We start from the raw sequence: 15,151 nt of genomic DNA on the forward strand, positions 1-15,151 counted from the left end.
TACTTGTACACAGTAAGCACTCAATAAAGGACCTTAAAAGTCTTCATTACAAGAAAAACATTTTTGTAACTATGTATAGGGACAGTGTTAACTAGACATACTGTAGTGATCCTTTTTACTGTATATGAAAATAGTGAACATTTATGTTGTACATCTGAAACTAATATAATGTTATATGTCAATGATATCTCAATTAAAAAAGTAGAAATCACATCTGTCACAAGAGAGCACATACTATACATTTCCCTTTATATGGAGTTTGAGAACAGGAAAAGCTAAACTCTTGTGGAAAACAATTGTGTAAAAGTCATGCCCTTACACACTGAGGAATCCAGATCTGAAAGAGACACGTGCACCCCAATGTTCATCGCAGCACTGTTTATAATAGCCAGGACATGGAAGCAACCCAGATGCCCATCAACAGATGAATGGATAAGGAAGCTGTGGTACATATACACCATGGAATATTACTCAGCCGTTAAAAAGAATTCATTTGAATCAGTTCTAATGAGATGGATGAAACTGGAGCCCATTATACAGAGTGAAGTAAGCCAGAAAGATAAAGAACATTACAGTATACTAACACATATATACGGAATTTAGATAGATGGTGGCGATAACCCTATATGCAAAACAGAAGAGGAGACACAGAAGTACAGAACAGACTTTTGAACTCTGGGGGAGAACGTGAGGGTGGGATGTTTTGAAAGAACAGCATGTATACTATCTATGGTGAAACGGACCACCAGCCCAGGTGGGATGCATGAGTCAGGTGCTCTTGCCTGGTGCACTGGGAGGACCCTGAGGAGTCGGGTGGGGAGGGAGGTGGGAGGGGGGATCGGGATGGGGAATACGTGTAACTATATGGCTGATTCATGTCAATGTATGACAAAACCCACTGAAATGTTATAAAGTGATTGGCCTCCAACTAATAAAATAATATTTAAAAAAAAAAAAAAAAAAGAATTGCTTAAATTAGTACTGATTAAGCTCCCATAATAAAAAAGGCAGTATCTTTAAAACTGAAAAAAAAAAAAAAAAGTCATGCCTTTGAGGGAAGGTGAGTTTAGAGTTATTGGGAAGAGGTATGAAGGAATTTCTTAGGGTGATAGAAATATTCTGTACCTTGATAAAGAGTTTTAGTTCCACAAGCTTACGCATTTGTCAAAATGTGTCAAAAGATACATTTACAATTTGCATTCACTTTTGTAAATATTACTTCGAAAATAAACCAGAAAGAAATATTGAACTCTGGTTACTAATATGCATGCTGAAGAATTTATAGCTGATGCGAACTGATGTAAAAATTAAGCAAAATAGTGGATTAACAGGAAAATTGATAAAAGGATAGATACATAATAAAAGCAAGTAGTATAGTAAAATGTTTATTAGGAAATCTAGGTAGAATGTATACACATATGCAGTGTAAAAATATTTCCACTTTTCTGCATGTTTAAAAATGTTTATGGGGTGCTTGTTTAGGCAGCACACATACTAAAACTGGAACGATACAGAGAAGATGAACATGGTCCCTGTGCAAGAATGACATGCAAATTCATGAAGCATTTAAACAATGTTCATAGGGAATTCTGTGGTGGTTCAGTGGTTAGGACTCCGAGCTGCAGGGGGCATGGGTTTGACCCCTGGTCTCCTGACCATGCCCGGGCACACACGCCTACAAGCACGAAGAACTAAGATCTTGCACAGCCAAAAACAAACAAAAAATTAATAAAAATAAAAATGTTTATAGTAAAAGTATAGATAAATGGAAAACATGTATATATAATGAAGAATAACCTACACATGTAAAATGTTATAAATAAATATAAAATACTTGGCCGTGGCAAAAGAAAAAAGCAGTTATGATCTCTAATCTGCCATTTAAAAACTCAGTCCATGCCCTAGCCTGATGTATAAAATCAAGCTTATTCCACTTAATACCAATATGTATACATTTTTACAGTAAAAATATCAATGAGTTTGATCACAGGGTACTGCCCAAGTCCCACTGGAGTATCTGCATCTTGTTTTCTAAAAATATAAATTTTTATATTCTGAACTACATCTGGCCCCAGGGACTCAGTAAGGAATGTGGACATGTTCAGCACAGAGATTGTAACTTTGGACAAGATACTGTGTGGCCTCTAGGTAGGATCATCTAAATCAGCCAGTTCTACCTTGTAGGACAGCAGTATGCAGACAAGTTTGCTGAAGGAAAGCAGTTTAGAAGTTTATGGCTAGGGAAGCAACCATGCTGCTGCTGCTAAGTCACTTCAGTCGTGTCCGACTCTGTGTGACCCCATAGACGGCAGCCCACCAGGCTCCCCCATCCCTGGGACTCTCCAGGCAAGAACACTGGAGTGGGTTGCCATTTCCTTCTCCAGCACATGAAAGTGAAAAGTGAAAGTGAAGTCGCTCAGTCGCTCCTCCGTCCATGGGATTTTCCAGGCAAGAGAACTGGAGTGGGGTGCCATTGCCTTCTCCGAGGGAAGTAACCAGAGGCTGTGCTTTATAGTGGTGAGTGATGATAGCCTTTTGTATTAGGATTGGAATGAAGATAGGAAAGCATGTTACCCTAAGGGGACAGATTATAGACTTTATATGCACACACCCTATCCACCCTTTTGCTAGTGGTAAAAGCTTACCTGCCAATGCAAGAGACATAAGTGATTCAGGTTCATCCCTGGATCAGGAAGATCCTCTGGAGGAGGGCATGACAACACACTCCAGTATTCTTGCCTGGAGAATCCCCAAGGACAGAGGAGCCTGGTGGGCTACCATTCATGGGGTTGCAAAGAGTTGGACACAACTAAAGTGACTTAGCACACACAAAGTAATATAAAACCCTACAGTCCAAAACCAGAATCAAACAGATAGCATCTCTGACCTCTAAATGAAATCCATTTTCATTTTAAAAAAAAAGGGCCTCCTGACTGAACCAGTATTTTGCCTTTTTCATTGGACCATAAAAGGAAGACCTGAGACCTTCTCCAGGTTTTCTGAAATTTCCATTTGTCAGATCCTTGTTGGGAGTGATAGGAAGGCATTGTGAATTGAGTTAGATCCGTATCCCACACAGAGTCCATACCTCCTTGGGGAGACTCAGCAGGACCAGTGTGCAATTAAGGCCTGCCCTGGGAGTCCCCGAGATGAATCTGCCACCTGCCCAGGGCTAGAGGCAGAGCTGAGCTCAATGAACGCATGCCAGCAGATCCCTATCACTGGTGGACTCTGCTGTGGAAGTCGCTCCCTGGAGAGGTGCTGCCTGCTCACTGTCTCCAAGGGCTGCATTTGAAGACCAGCACCCACAGGCAAAATCGTTCTAATAATAAGAACAGGCCCACTGGATTTGATTTCTAGTGCCCACTCTCAAGCAATAAGTGTCAGCCCTTGGACTAAAATGACCAGCATTTGAGACTGTGGAGTGATGACCTCAGACTCCCAAGGTTCCAGGTGAGTCTAATCACATCTTCCCACCATCTCCCGACACCAGAGGCTTCCAGTGAAGGTCTAAGAGTTAACATTACTCCTCATGTGCCAGGTACTGCTCTATGTGTTATATATTCACTTTACTCTAACAGACAGAGACCATTATTCCCATTTTACACACAGCAGGCAAAGGCAGGGAAAAAGCAAGGGGCAAGACAGGACACTGGTCTCAGGCAGTTGGGCCCAGGAGTTATTGTGAGTGACCAACTAACTTTTCAGCCCCAGAGAGCCCGGCTCTGGTTTCCTGGAAACAGCACTCCTGAATTTCTCCCCCTTATGGCCAGAAAAGGAAACCACCCTAGTTCCAGTGGGATACTTCCACTATTAGTTGCTGGAAGCTGAGCAACAAATAAATTTGCTAAGTCTTTTCCTCAGCTGTAAAACCAGGACTATTGGACAGAGGGAAAGGGCCTCAGTAGTGGTATGAAACCCAAGCTTGATCCCAGCTCAGCAACTCTAAGGGATCCTATGTCTGCTAACCTCTCAACCTCCACTGGAAAGGGGGCTTGCTCTTTCCCCAAGGAAGTGAAAGTGTTACTCACTCAGTTGTGTCCAGCTGTTTGCAGCCCCAATGGACTGGAGCCTGCCAGGCTCCTCTGGCCATGGGATTTTCCAGGGAAGAATACTGGGATGGAAACTAATTAGCCTCCAACAAATAAAAATAAATGAAAAAAAAAAAAAAAGGATACTGGAATGGGTTGCCATTTCCTCCTCCAGGGGATTTTCCCCACTCAGGGATCGAACCCAGGTCTCCTGCATTGCGGTCAGACCACTTGCTCTATGGTCTGAGGCACCAGGGAAGCCCTTCTGGGGGAAATGCTTGCTCCACACTAATTGGGCTGTTACTGCGATCAGCGTCATGATGGGGTCTCCCTGGGACAGGTCTTCTCAAAGCCAGGATGGAGAAACACGTGGCCACACCGGGAATACAGGGCAGAGCAGAAGGGTCTAGTTTTGCCCAAGCCGGGACAGGCAGGTGGGAGGATCTGGTGGTGAGCAGCCCTGCGATTTTCTCAGCCTGTCGCAGAGCCAGGGCTCCAGCTGGCCAAGTGTCTGACTGTCCAAGCTACCAGGACAGAAAGCATCGCCGAGCCTGATAAGACCAAACAATCCTGGCTTTGTTTTGGAAGGATTTGTCCCTGAGTTTCCAGTTGCCTTCTAAAGTCTCAACGTCACTGACCTTTTCGGGCTCAGAGCAGCTAAACTAGAGGATTCAGGTTCTTGGGGAGGAGAAAGCTGAGGAAGACGAGGAGCCCCGCTAGGTCGCCCTGGCTGGGATCTTGGGGCCGGTGACAAGGCGGGGCTCAGGGCGCAAGGGCCGCCTGCCTACCGGGCGCGGGGGCATTTGCCGCGGAGCCGGCGCGGGGGGCGCCGTCTGAGATCTCGCCCCCAAGCCCGGCCGCCTCTTTCCTCGGCGTAGCCGGCTAGGTCACGATGGGCTCATTAAACCGGCAGGTAGGCAGTGCCCCGGCGGCGGCAGCAGGCGGTCCTGGAATGTGCGCGGGGCGTGATGACTGCAGCTGCCGCCGGCCTTTTTGCGCAACACCTTCCCTATATATACCAGGGCGCCGAGCTCCACCTGGGTGCCTGCTCCGGTCCATTACCTGCAGAGAGAGCGCCAGTGAGTACCGCCGCTGGGGTCTGGGCGCTTCTTCCTCCCTCCTGCCTCTTGAAAGAAATTAATTCGCTTTTAATTTACCTAATTCTTTTAGGTCTGCCTCGATCCTGATCTCAAGGAACTTGGCTGACTTTGGGCTACAGAGGAGAGGAAAAAGTAACTTTCAGGTTTTTCTTTTTCTTCTTAATATCATTACTGTTGCTGTTATTTCAACTCCAGTGGCATACTTGGGGATTCTAAAATTAAAGATGTGGGCGGATTCCTACCACATAAGAATCAGGACAGCTAGGCTATCTTTTTGGTCACTAACTAGCTTGTGTGATCTGAGGCAGGTCCCTGTGAGCCCCAAGGCCTCAGTTTCCCCCCCTCTTTCCCAGAAGGGAAACAGAAGGGTCTGTCCTTTCTGCTGTCTTCGCTGCGAAAATGCCAGGTTTGGGTGGCTGTCCAATGACGCAGGGCCTCCTGCACTGTGACCCCCACATGCTGCTATTCTAGTTGCAGGGTTATTTACTCAAAGTGACTGTGAGGCCCAGTCCTGGTCTGCTAGTCCCATCAGCGCAGGCGGCATCAGCAAAGGGCCCAACCTTCGGCTTGTCTTGGGAGAACGGAGCCCCCAGTTTTCCAGTGTTTTTGGAGATAGACGCAGCAGGGTCTGGGTTTAGGGAGATGTGGGCAAGGTGCAGTTGCGTTGGGGAGATCAAACATCTCCAGATCAGGAAGAGGGAGGCATGTGGAATGGAGTGAGTTCAGTCTTCAGATTCTCTGGGTAGCTGGCACTGAGGTTGAGTGTCTCTCCTATTCCTTTAGTGAAGAGGCAACTTTCTCAAACTTGGTTTCATGGAGGCAGCTTGTGGATTTCATCACTTAGAGATTTCATCTCTTCCTCCCTGTTTGGGTTCATCATGAGATCTGGATTAACTCTGCTTGCTGCAGCCCTGTTGGACTTTTTCTTCTCCACACCACTTTCCTCCTGGGTTGGATCCCTCTAATCTGTTCTGTGTTGGGTATTCTTTAAAAAAAGCTGTGCCTCGTGGCAGTGACCATCATTTCAGACTGTAGAGCATGTGTGAATCTCTAGCCCCTGCCATCCAGTTAGCTGATGATTTCTAGTTTTGTAACTTTGGGAACTGGTACCTAGAACGGCATGCTTTGTAAAGGCTCGGTGTTAAACTGCCCCCACCAAAATCTACCCTAAGTCAACTCAACTATTTCATTGAAACAAGTTCCCGGTTTTGGGAGGATAGATGTCTGGTTTATTGCTGTTAGACACTAAGTGGGCAAAAGTACTCTTAAATTCACTTTAATGAAGATAATAGCGTCTCAGGATCACTGATTTGGAATAAACTTAATTCTTAGCTCTACACAGTAGCAAAAACAAGAGTGGGATCTGACTGTCACTCAGATCATGAACTCCTTATTGCAAAATTCAGACTTAAATTGAAGAAAATAGGGAAAACCACTAGACCATTCAGGTATGACCTAAATCAAATCCCTTATGATTATGCAGTGTAAGTGAGAAATAGATTTACGGGACTAGATCTTATAGACAGAGTGCCTGATGAACTATGGACGGAGGTTCCTGACATTGTACAGGAGACAGGTATCAAGACCATCCCCAAGAAAAAGAAATGCAAAAAAGCAAAATGGCTATCTGAGGAGGCCTTACAAATAGCTGTGAAAGAAGAGAAGTGAAAAGCAATGGAGAAAAGGGAAGATATAAGCATCTGAATGCAGAGTTCCAAAGAATAGCAAGGAAAGGTAAGAAAGTCTTCCTCAGCAATCAATGTGAAGCAATAGAGGAAAACACAGAATGGGAAAGACTAGAGATTTCTTCAAGAAAATTAGAGATACCAAGGGAACATTTCATGCAAAGATGGGCTCGATAAAGGACAGAAATGGTATGGACCTAGTAGAACCAGAAGATATTAAGAAGAGGTGGCAAGAATGCACAGAATAACTGTACAAAAAAGATCTTCATGACCCAGATAATCACGATGGTATGATCACTCACCTAGAGTCAGACATCCTGGAATGTGAAGTCAAGTGGGCCTTAGGAAGCATCACTATGAACAAAGCTAGTGGAGGTGATGGAATTCCAGTTGAGCTATTTCAAATCCTGAAAGATGATGCTGTGAAAGTGCTGCACTCAATATGCCAGCAAATTTGGAAAACTCAGCAGTGGCCACAGGACTGGAAAAGGTCAGTTTCATTTCAATCCCAAAGAAAGGCAGTCCCAAAGAATGCTCAAACTACTGCACAATTGCACTCATATCACATGCTAGTAAAGTAATGCTCAAGACTCTCCAAGCCAGGCTTCCACAACACGTGAACCGTGAACTTCCAGATGTTTAAGCTGGTTTTAGAAAAGGCAGAGGAACCAGAGATGAAATTGCCAACATCCGCTGGATAGCAAGAGAGTTCCAGAAAAACTTCTATTTCTGCTTTATTGACTATGCCAAAGCCTTGACTGTGTGGATCCCAATAAACTGTGGAAAATTCTGAAAGAGATGGGCATACCAGACCACCTGACCTGCCTCTTGAGAAATCTATGTGCAGGTCAGGAAACAACAGTTAGAACTGGACATGGAACAACAGACTGGTTCCAAATAGGAAAAGGAGTATGTCAAGGCTGTATATTGTCACCCTGCTTATTTAACTTATATGCAGAGTACATCCTGAGAGACACTGGGCTGGAGGAAGCACAAGCTGGAATCAAGATTGCCGGGAGAAATATCAATAACCTCAGATACGCAGATAACACCAGCCTTACGTCAGAAAGTAAAGAGGTAAAGAGCCTGTTGATGAAAATTAAAGAGGAGAGTGAAAAAGTTGGCTTAAAGCTCAACATTCAGAAAACTAATATCATGGCATGTGGTCCCATCACTTCATGGGAAATAGATGGGGAAACAGTGTCAGACCTTACTTTTTTGGGCTCCATTTTCACTGCAGATAGTGATTGCAGCCATAAAATTAGAAGGTGCTTACTCTTTGGAAGGAAAGTTATGACCAACCTAGATAGCATATTAAAAAGCAGAGACATTACTTTGCCAACAAAAGTCCGTCTAGTCAAGGCTTTGGTTTTTCCAGTGGTCATGTATGGATCTGAGAGTTGAACTGTGAAGAAAGCTGAGTGCCAAAGAGTTGATGCTTTTGAAGTGCGGTGTTGGAGAAGACTCTTGAGAGTCCCTTGAACTGCAAGGAGATCCAACCAGTCCATCCTAAAGGAGAACAGTCCTGGGTGTTCATTGGAAGGACTGATGCTGAAGCTGAAACTCCAGTAGTTTGGCCACCTGATGCAAAGAGTTGACTCATTTGAAAAGACCCTGATGCTGGAAAAGATTGAGGGCAGCAGGAGAAGGGGACGACAGAGGATGAGATGGCTGGATGGCATCACACTTGATGGACATGAGTTTGAGTAAACTCCGGGAGTTGGTGATGGACAGGGCGGCCTGGTGTGCTGCGATTCATGGGGTCGCAAAGAGACTGGACTGAGAGACTGAACTCACTGAACTGAATTGAGCTAATTCTTAGCCACCTTCCACCCCGCCCTTGTCCTGCTCTCCCCCCAGCTACACCCTGCGAACAGAAAGGCAGTATCAGCAGGAAGTAATCAGGACATCCCAGTGGAATTAATTCTTGTGAATTTAAAGATGCATAAGTGTGCAGAAAGAAGGCGGCAAAAAGATAACAATGCATTTTAAGATGTTTATCTTTTGTAAATTAGCTCTTTTAACCCCCCAAATACAATGCAAAAATTATAGTTAATTATAGGATTTATTTTAAAGTAAATGCAAATTGAAGTGCAGATGAGGGCAGGTGTGCTTTGGTTAAAAGGGTCTTAGTTTAAAGTGGTAGTGTATATGGCTGATTCATATCAATGTATGACAAAACCCACTGAAAAATAAATAAAAATAAATAAATAAATAAAAATAAAGTGGTAGTGTAAATGTCTTTTTAAAATCCTGTTAGACCATACCTTCAAAAGTCTAAAAGCCATTCATCAGGTAAAAGAGAGCTACTTTTGTCTCTCACACCTTCACCATTTTGTCCTCCAGGGCTTATTTTTGCGATGTTTAGAGGAAGTTGAAGGAAAGTAACCGCCATTCTCTTGGGAATTTTTGAAATCTTGGTCATTCTTTCAAAGTAGAAGAAAACGTATCTCAAGTATATTGAGACCACTGGAGTTAAAATACTGAAGTTTGAATTGTCTCTACAGGCTTGGTGTGACTTAAAGTGATTTATTTCTTTGTGGCTCAGTTCCCTTTCCTGTAGAATGGGGGATCGCATTGATACTAAGGTAACAAGTGTTAGTCGCTCAGTTGTGTCCGACTCTTTGAGACCCCAAGGACTATAGTCCACCAGGCTCCTCTGTCCATGAAATTCTCCAGGCAAGAATACTGGAGTGGGTTGCCATTTCCTTTCCAGGGGATCTTCCCGACCCAGGGATCGAGCCCGGGTCTGCTACATTGCAGGCAGAGTCTTTACTGTCTGAGCCACCTCAAGCAAATTGACAGGAATACATCAAGTGCTTGTGAGACTAAACAGATTAATCTGTTAACAGGGCTTACTGCAGTGCCTGGCACAAAACCCCCTGGAAGAATTTGGCTGGCAGACACTGTCCGGCATGCTGGGGAATGGGGTCATCCCCCCTACGCTTGTGGAGGTCACAGCCCAGTGGGAAAACGCCCGTGTGCCTCGGTCTCTCAGCAGGACGATGCCCCTTGCCTCCTTCCTCCTCTCCCCACTTCTTCAGATGGCCTTGAGCTACTGCTGTTCTGAGCGGAGGTGGCCCAGAACAGGTCCTGGTTGGAGAGGCTCAGACAATGCAAGCATAGGGGTTGGGTGACTGCCAGCTGCCTTACATTTCCCCACTGCCCAGGTCTGAGAAGGGCTGAGCAGGTTATTTTTTTTTTTTCCCCTTGGCTCTCAAGAGTTCCTCTTGGCATCCTATGCACATGTGGATGCAGGAAGTTGAGCCAAAAGAGTTATCAATACATCCAGCTCAATTGTAGGGAGGAGCCTGAGGTGGGGGCAAGGGAGCAGATGTGTGGTCAGAGTCACTAATCTTGTGCCTGAGCAATAAAAACATTTTTCTGTGTATTAGCACCAAATCGCCCAAAAGGATGACTTAATCCTTCTCTGCTTGTGGCAGGTAGTAGGAGACCACAGCCTTGGGGGAAGGCGGGGAGAGGGAACAGCTGAGTCAGAGGGAGTGGGTGGGAGAAAGCCTCTGGAGGGACCACAAGCTCCAGGGACCCCTCTGCGTGCCAAAGCGCCTCCCAAGGGAATGGGGCACTGGTGTCTGCCACACCCCTGGGAGCAGTGGCCTCAGGTTCAGTCTACATCTTCTGTCAGGCTCATTCACTGCCTACTGTCCTGCTCAGCGGAGCCTCCTGAAATTTGGACATAAGCTGAATCCAGGCCCTTAGAGTATCTTGACTGGCATTTCCAGCTGTCTGAATGGGTAGGTAAGACCGACCCTACAGAGGTGTCAGTCAGCTAGCTATCCCAGATACCTCCAGAGCCCCACTGAGCCTGGACCCGAGGTAGGTGCCTCACTGTTCTGATGGGGCCTGGATGATACCTCACTCCTTCCTCCTTCTCGACACTTGGTGGGGTTCTATGGAAAGGCCATCTAGCTTTGGAACCAGCAGTCCTGGCTTCAAATTTGACTCTATCCTTGGACTTCCCAGGTGGCGCTAGTGGTAAAGTATCTGCCTGCCAATGCAGGAGACATAATGCAGGTTTGATCCCTGGGTCAGGAAGATCCCCTGGAGGAGGGCAGGGCAACCCGCTCCAGTATTCGTGCCTGGAGACTCGGAAGGACAGAAGATCCTGGCGTACTACAGTCCACAGGGTTGCAAAGAGCTGGACACGACTGAAGCAACTTCTTGGGTAGCTGTGAGACTCTTAATTTCTCTGGGCCTCAGTTTCTTTGTAAACTGGATAGAAGACCTCTTTATCCTTAGATTTAATGAAGTCACAAATCATATAGAACACATTTACTGCGATTCACTCAGCTGTGCACCTAGATGAAGAACTTATGGGTTGGGGCAAAGTGGAGTTGAGTCTATTTGTTGTTTGTGATGCAGTTCATTTCACAAAGTGCTGAGTGTTTACTTGGGGTCTCAACTACACTCATTAATCAGTTAGTCTAATAACAGCTCTTTAGGGAGGGAGACACACTGTCCATAATTTTGGAAAAGATGAAACTGAGGCTCAGAGTCTCACACAGTAAGTGGCAGGGCTCTGCAGAGGCAGCCCTCCCCTGCCGAAGGTTCTCTTTCCAGGCGGTGTGCCAGGCACTATGATGGCAGCAGACTGAACAGCTCCCTGGTCTCAGGGCTAATCGTGCTGCGTTTGCTCCAAGTCCCCCTTTACTCGGAATCTGCAGGGTCCGCCTGCTCAGAGCGCTGAGGCTTTGGTGACTGGGACGGCAGTGGGAGTAGGGATTCTGCAGCCACCCTGCCAAGGGCAGTGGTTGGGAACCCAGTGGCCTGCATTTCCCCACTTTCCATGTGCTGAGAAGAACATCTTGAGCTGCGGGCTGGGGAGGACGGGGAGGGGCTGTCCGTCACTTCAGAATGCTCTGGGCTGGGTCAGATGCCTGCTGGCTGCCTGCCCCTCCGGGGGCAGTGGACCCCTTCAGTATGTGGACCTGCACATTCTCTCCTTTCCTGCAAGGGACTAGAGCCGTGACCACCCCAGGAGTGATGGTGGAGTAGGTGAATGTACCAGACAGTGAAGTACAGTGGTCCACAGGGGTCTGCTGGGTTTGGTTCCAGGACTTAGCACAGATCCTGAGATCTGCAGGGTCTCATGTTTAAAATAGTGTAATTGTATATAGCCAATGCGATCCTCCCATATACTTTAAATCATCTCTAGGTAGATTGTTTATAATACCTAACAGTGTAAATGCTATGTAAATAGTTGTAAAGACAATGTAAATGCTAGGGAAATAGTTGCCTGTGTGCTTCAAATTCAGCTTTTGCTTTTTGGAACTTCCTGGAATAATCTTTTCCCCTGAATGTTTTCCATCCGTGGTTGGTTGAAAATGCAGATGCAGAAGCCAAGGACAAGGAGGACTCCTGAACTGGATGTAGGAAAATGCTTCATCAGGAATGTGTCTGGAAAGAGGATTTGGGCGAGGGACAGATGGCTGATCTTAGAGTAGGGGAAGCAAGATTTCTAGGAAGGAAGAGTAGAGACTTCCATTAGAAAGTTAGTTGCCTTTGCTTCTCGGTGATGCTGATTAATAGGAAATGAGGATGTAGAGAGGGATGAAGCCAGCACAGGCCTCACACAGAGGAAGGATTCAAGGCACCCTATTTTGTTGAATCCCTTGGGGTCATATGCTACTCTCCCTTCTGTCCAGTTCAGTGGAAATATGTTTCTGCCTATTCTATTGCTTGTATTATTGTGAATTACTTGTGTTTCAGACCATGGAAGTGTCTGGTTCTGATTTCACTAGATACTTTGTACACCCCTTAAAAGAAAATGATTCTGATCAGTCAGAAATCCAGTCACTGGGAATAGTTTAAATAATAACACCTTACTGCTGATGAGAATTTCCCAAGCCAGGCTGCTGTGACATCCAGATTGTAGCTTCTTGAGACAGCTGCTCCATCCAACAGATCTTGGCCCTACGGGCTGCATATGGTGATGAGGAGCAAGCACTCATCATAAGATTCAGGGATGACTTGTTTCCTAGTCATGACCAATGTGGATCTAGGGTGTTCCTACAGTAAACCCTGGATGTTGACTTCTCCATTCAAAGATGTCCAGCACCTACTATGTGTGGTCTGCTGAGTTCTGGGAGAAAATATGTAACAGGGTTCCAGCTCTCCAAATTAAATTTTAGTTGAGAAGTCAGTGTAAATGTGCATAAGAGTAGGACAGCTCTAGGGTGAATTCAGATTATAAGAGAAAGAGAGGTGATAGAATTACCAAATTTTCCCTTCAAAATGCCCCCCAAATCAGAGAGCCAGGTGTTTGAATCCTTGGAGGTTGGTGAGGAAGCTCAGAACATCTGGTTGCAGCTCAAACCAGATTTTTGTGTCCTTTTTTTAAATTAAGACAATTTATATACATTTTGCATTCTATACTATAATATGTCCATGCTTGTTTTAGTATGATCATTGATAATCACACAAGTTTACAATATGTGGCACCATTTTGAGGGCTTTTTAACCATCAAACACTTGATCATCACAATAATCTTCATAGGGTTAATCAAGTGTACATCATTTAACAGTAATAATGTAAGTAATTTAACATTTCCTTACCCCTTTATGTGTATAAAAGTAGTGCTCCATGAAATTATGTCTGTGTCCCAGCCAAGGACATGTTTGATCAGGGCCCCAACCTCCCTGACAAGTAGAGCTGTGTTTAAAATCTGGCTCCGTCACTCACCTACTGGGTGACTTTGAACAAGTTGCTTGGATGTCTTGGATTCACATGGTTTTCCGATTTGCAAATGACAGTGTTCCTGATGAAATGTGTACCTTGGCTCAGTGGTAAAGAATCCGCCTGCAAAGCAGGTGACCCAGTTGATCCCTGGATCAGGAAGATCCCCTGGAGGAGGGCATGGCAACCCACTCTGGTATTCTTGCCTGGAGAATCCCATGAACCGGAGGCTGGGGGCTACAGTCCATAGGATCGCAGCTTTGGACATGCCTGAAGCCCCTAGCACAGCGCAGTGTTCATGATTTTCTGCCTAAAGATTTGAGTGGCGTGTGTGTCAAGCACTGGCAGAGCTCCTGGCACCTGTCACTCTTTAAAATGGGAGTTGTTATTATCAGAAATCAAGTAAAGATACCACAGTGGTGTGTGGTGGAGTGCCAGATGAGTCACATGGGTAGGACACATGCTTAGAGAAGGGCAAGACTAGAGGCCTGGGGAACCCAGGCAGAGGAGGGAGAGAGAGGGCTGGGGTTGAGCGTAAAGAGGTAGAGAGACAGGTGGGGGGAGGGTCTTCTATTTGGGAGGAATACCTGGGCAGAAGCAGGGGAAAGGATTCAGGGTCCCAATTTTAGGCTCGTGTGACCAAGGCTGGTTTTAGAAAAGGCAGAGAAACCAGAGATAAAATTGCCAACATCTGTTGGATCATCAAAAAAGCAAGAGAGTTCCAGAAAAACTTCTATTTCTGCTTTATTGATTATGACAAAGCCTTGACTGTGTGGATCACAGTAAACTATGGAAAATGCTGAAAGAGATGGGAATACCAGACCACCTGACCTGCCTCTTGAGAAACCTGTATGCAGGTCAGGAAGCAACAGTTAGAACTGGACATGGAACAACAGACCGGTTCCAAATCGGAAAAGGAGTACGTCAAGGCTGTATATTGTCACCCTACTTATTCAACTTTTATGCAGAGTACATCCTGAGAAACACTGGGCTGGAAGAAGCACAAGCTGGAATCAAGATTGCCGGGAGAAATATCAATAACCTCAGATATGCAGATGACACCATCCTTATGGCAGAAAGTGAAGAGGAACTAAAAACTCTCTTGATGAAAGTGAAAGAGGAGAGTGAAAAACTTGGCTTAAAGCTCAACATTCAGAAAACTAAGATCATGGCATCTGGTCCCATCACTTCATGGGAAATAGATGGGGAAACAGTGGAAACAGTGTCAGACCTTATTTTGGAGGGCTCCAAAATCACTGCAGATGGTGATTGCAACCATGAAATTAAAAGACGCTTACTCCTTGGAAGGAAAGTTATGACCAATCTAGATAGCATATTAAAAAACAGAGACATTACTTTGCCAACAAAGGTCCGTCTAGTCAAGGCTGTGGTTTTTCCACTGGTCATGTATGGATGTGAGAGTTGGACTGTGAAAAAAGCTGAGCACCTAAAAATTGATGCTTTTGAACTGTGGTGTTGGAGAAGACTCTTGAGAGTCCCTTGGACTGGAAGGAGATCCAATCAGTCCATCCTAAAGGAGATCAGTCCTGAGTTCATTGGAAGGACTGATGCTGAAGCTGAAACTCCAGTACTTTGGCCACCTCATGCGAAGAGTTGACTCATTTGAAAACACCCTGA

At 45.4% G+C, this 15,151-nt stretch overlaps 1 protein-coding gene and 1 non-coding gene across 4 annotated transcripts in view; both read left to right on the plus strand.

The window, feature by feature from the left end:
- The first annotated feature begins 1,470 nt into the window (after positions 1 to 1,470).
- LOC136148194 (U6 spliceosomal RNA) lies at positions 1,471 to 1,577 on the plus strand. The gene has a single exon (XR_010659478.1). It is a non-coding gene; the product is annotated as a U6 spliceosomal RNA (small nuclear RNA).
- Positions 1,578 to 5,079: 3,502 nt separating this feature from the next.
- The window catches only part of LOC136147844 (sodium-dependent phosphate transport protein 2B-like), a 28,898-nt gene continuing 18,826 nt past the window's right edge, over positions 5,080 to 15,151 (plus strand). The window contains exons 1-2 of one of the 3 annotated variants that reach the window (XM_065907181.1): positions 5,080 to 5,110; positions 5,202 to 5,263. The gene's annotated coding sequence lies outside the window, so the exon portion shown is untranslated. Of the gene's footprint in view, positions 5,111 to 5,201; positions 5,275 to 15,151 lie in introns of all 3 variants that reach the window. The other 2 variants (XM_065907182.1, XM_065907183.1) reach the window with 2 other exon arrangements.

Source organism: Muntiacus reevesi, chromosome 16 (assembly GCF_963930625.1).
Source record: "Muntiacus reevesi chromosome 16, mMunRee1.1, whole genome shotgun sequence".
Lineage (NCBI taxonomy): Eukaryota > Metazoa > Chordata > Mammalia > Artiodactyla > Cervidae > Muntiacus > Muntiacus reevesi.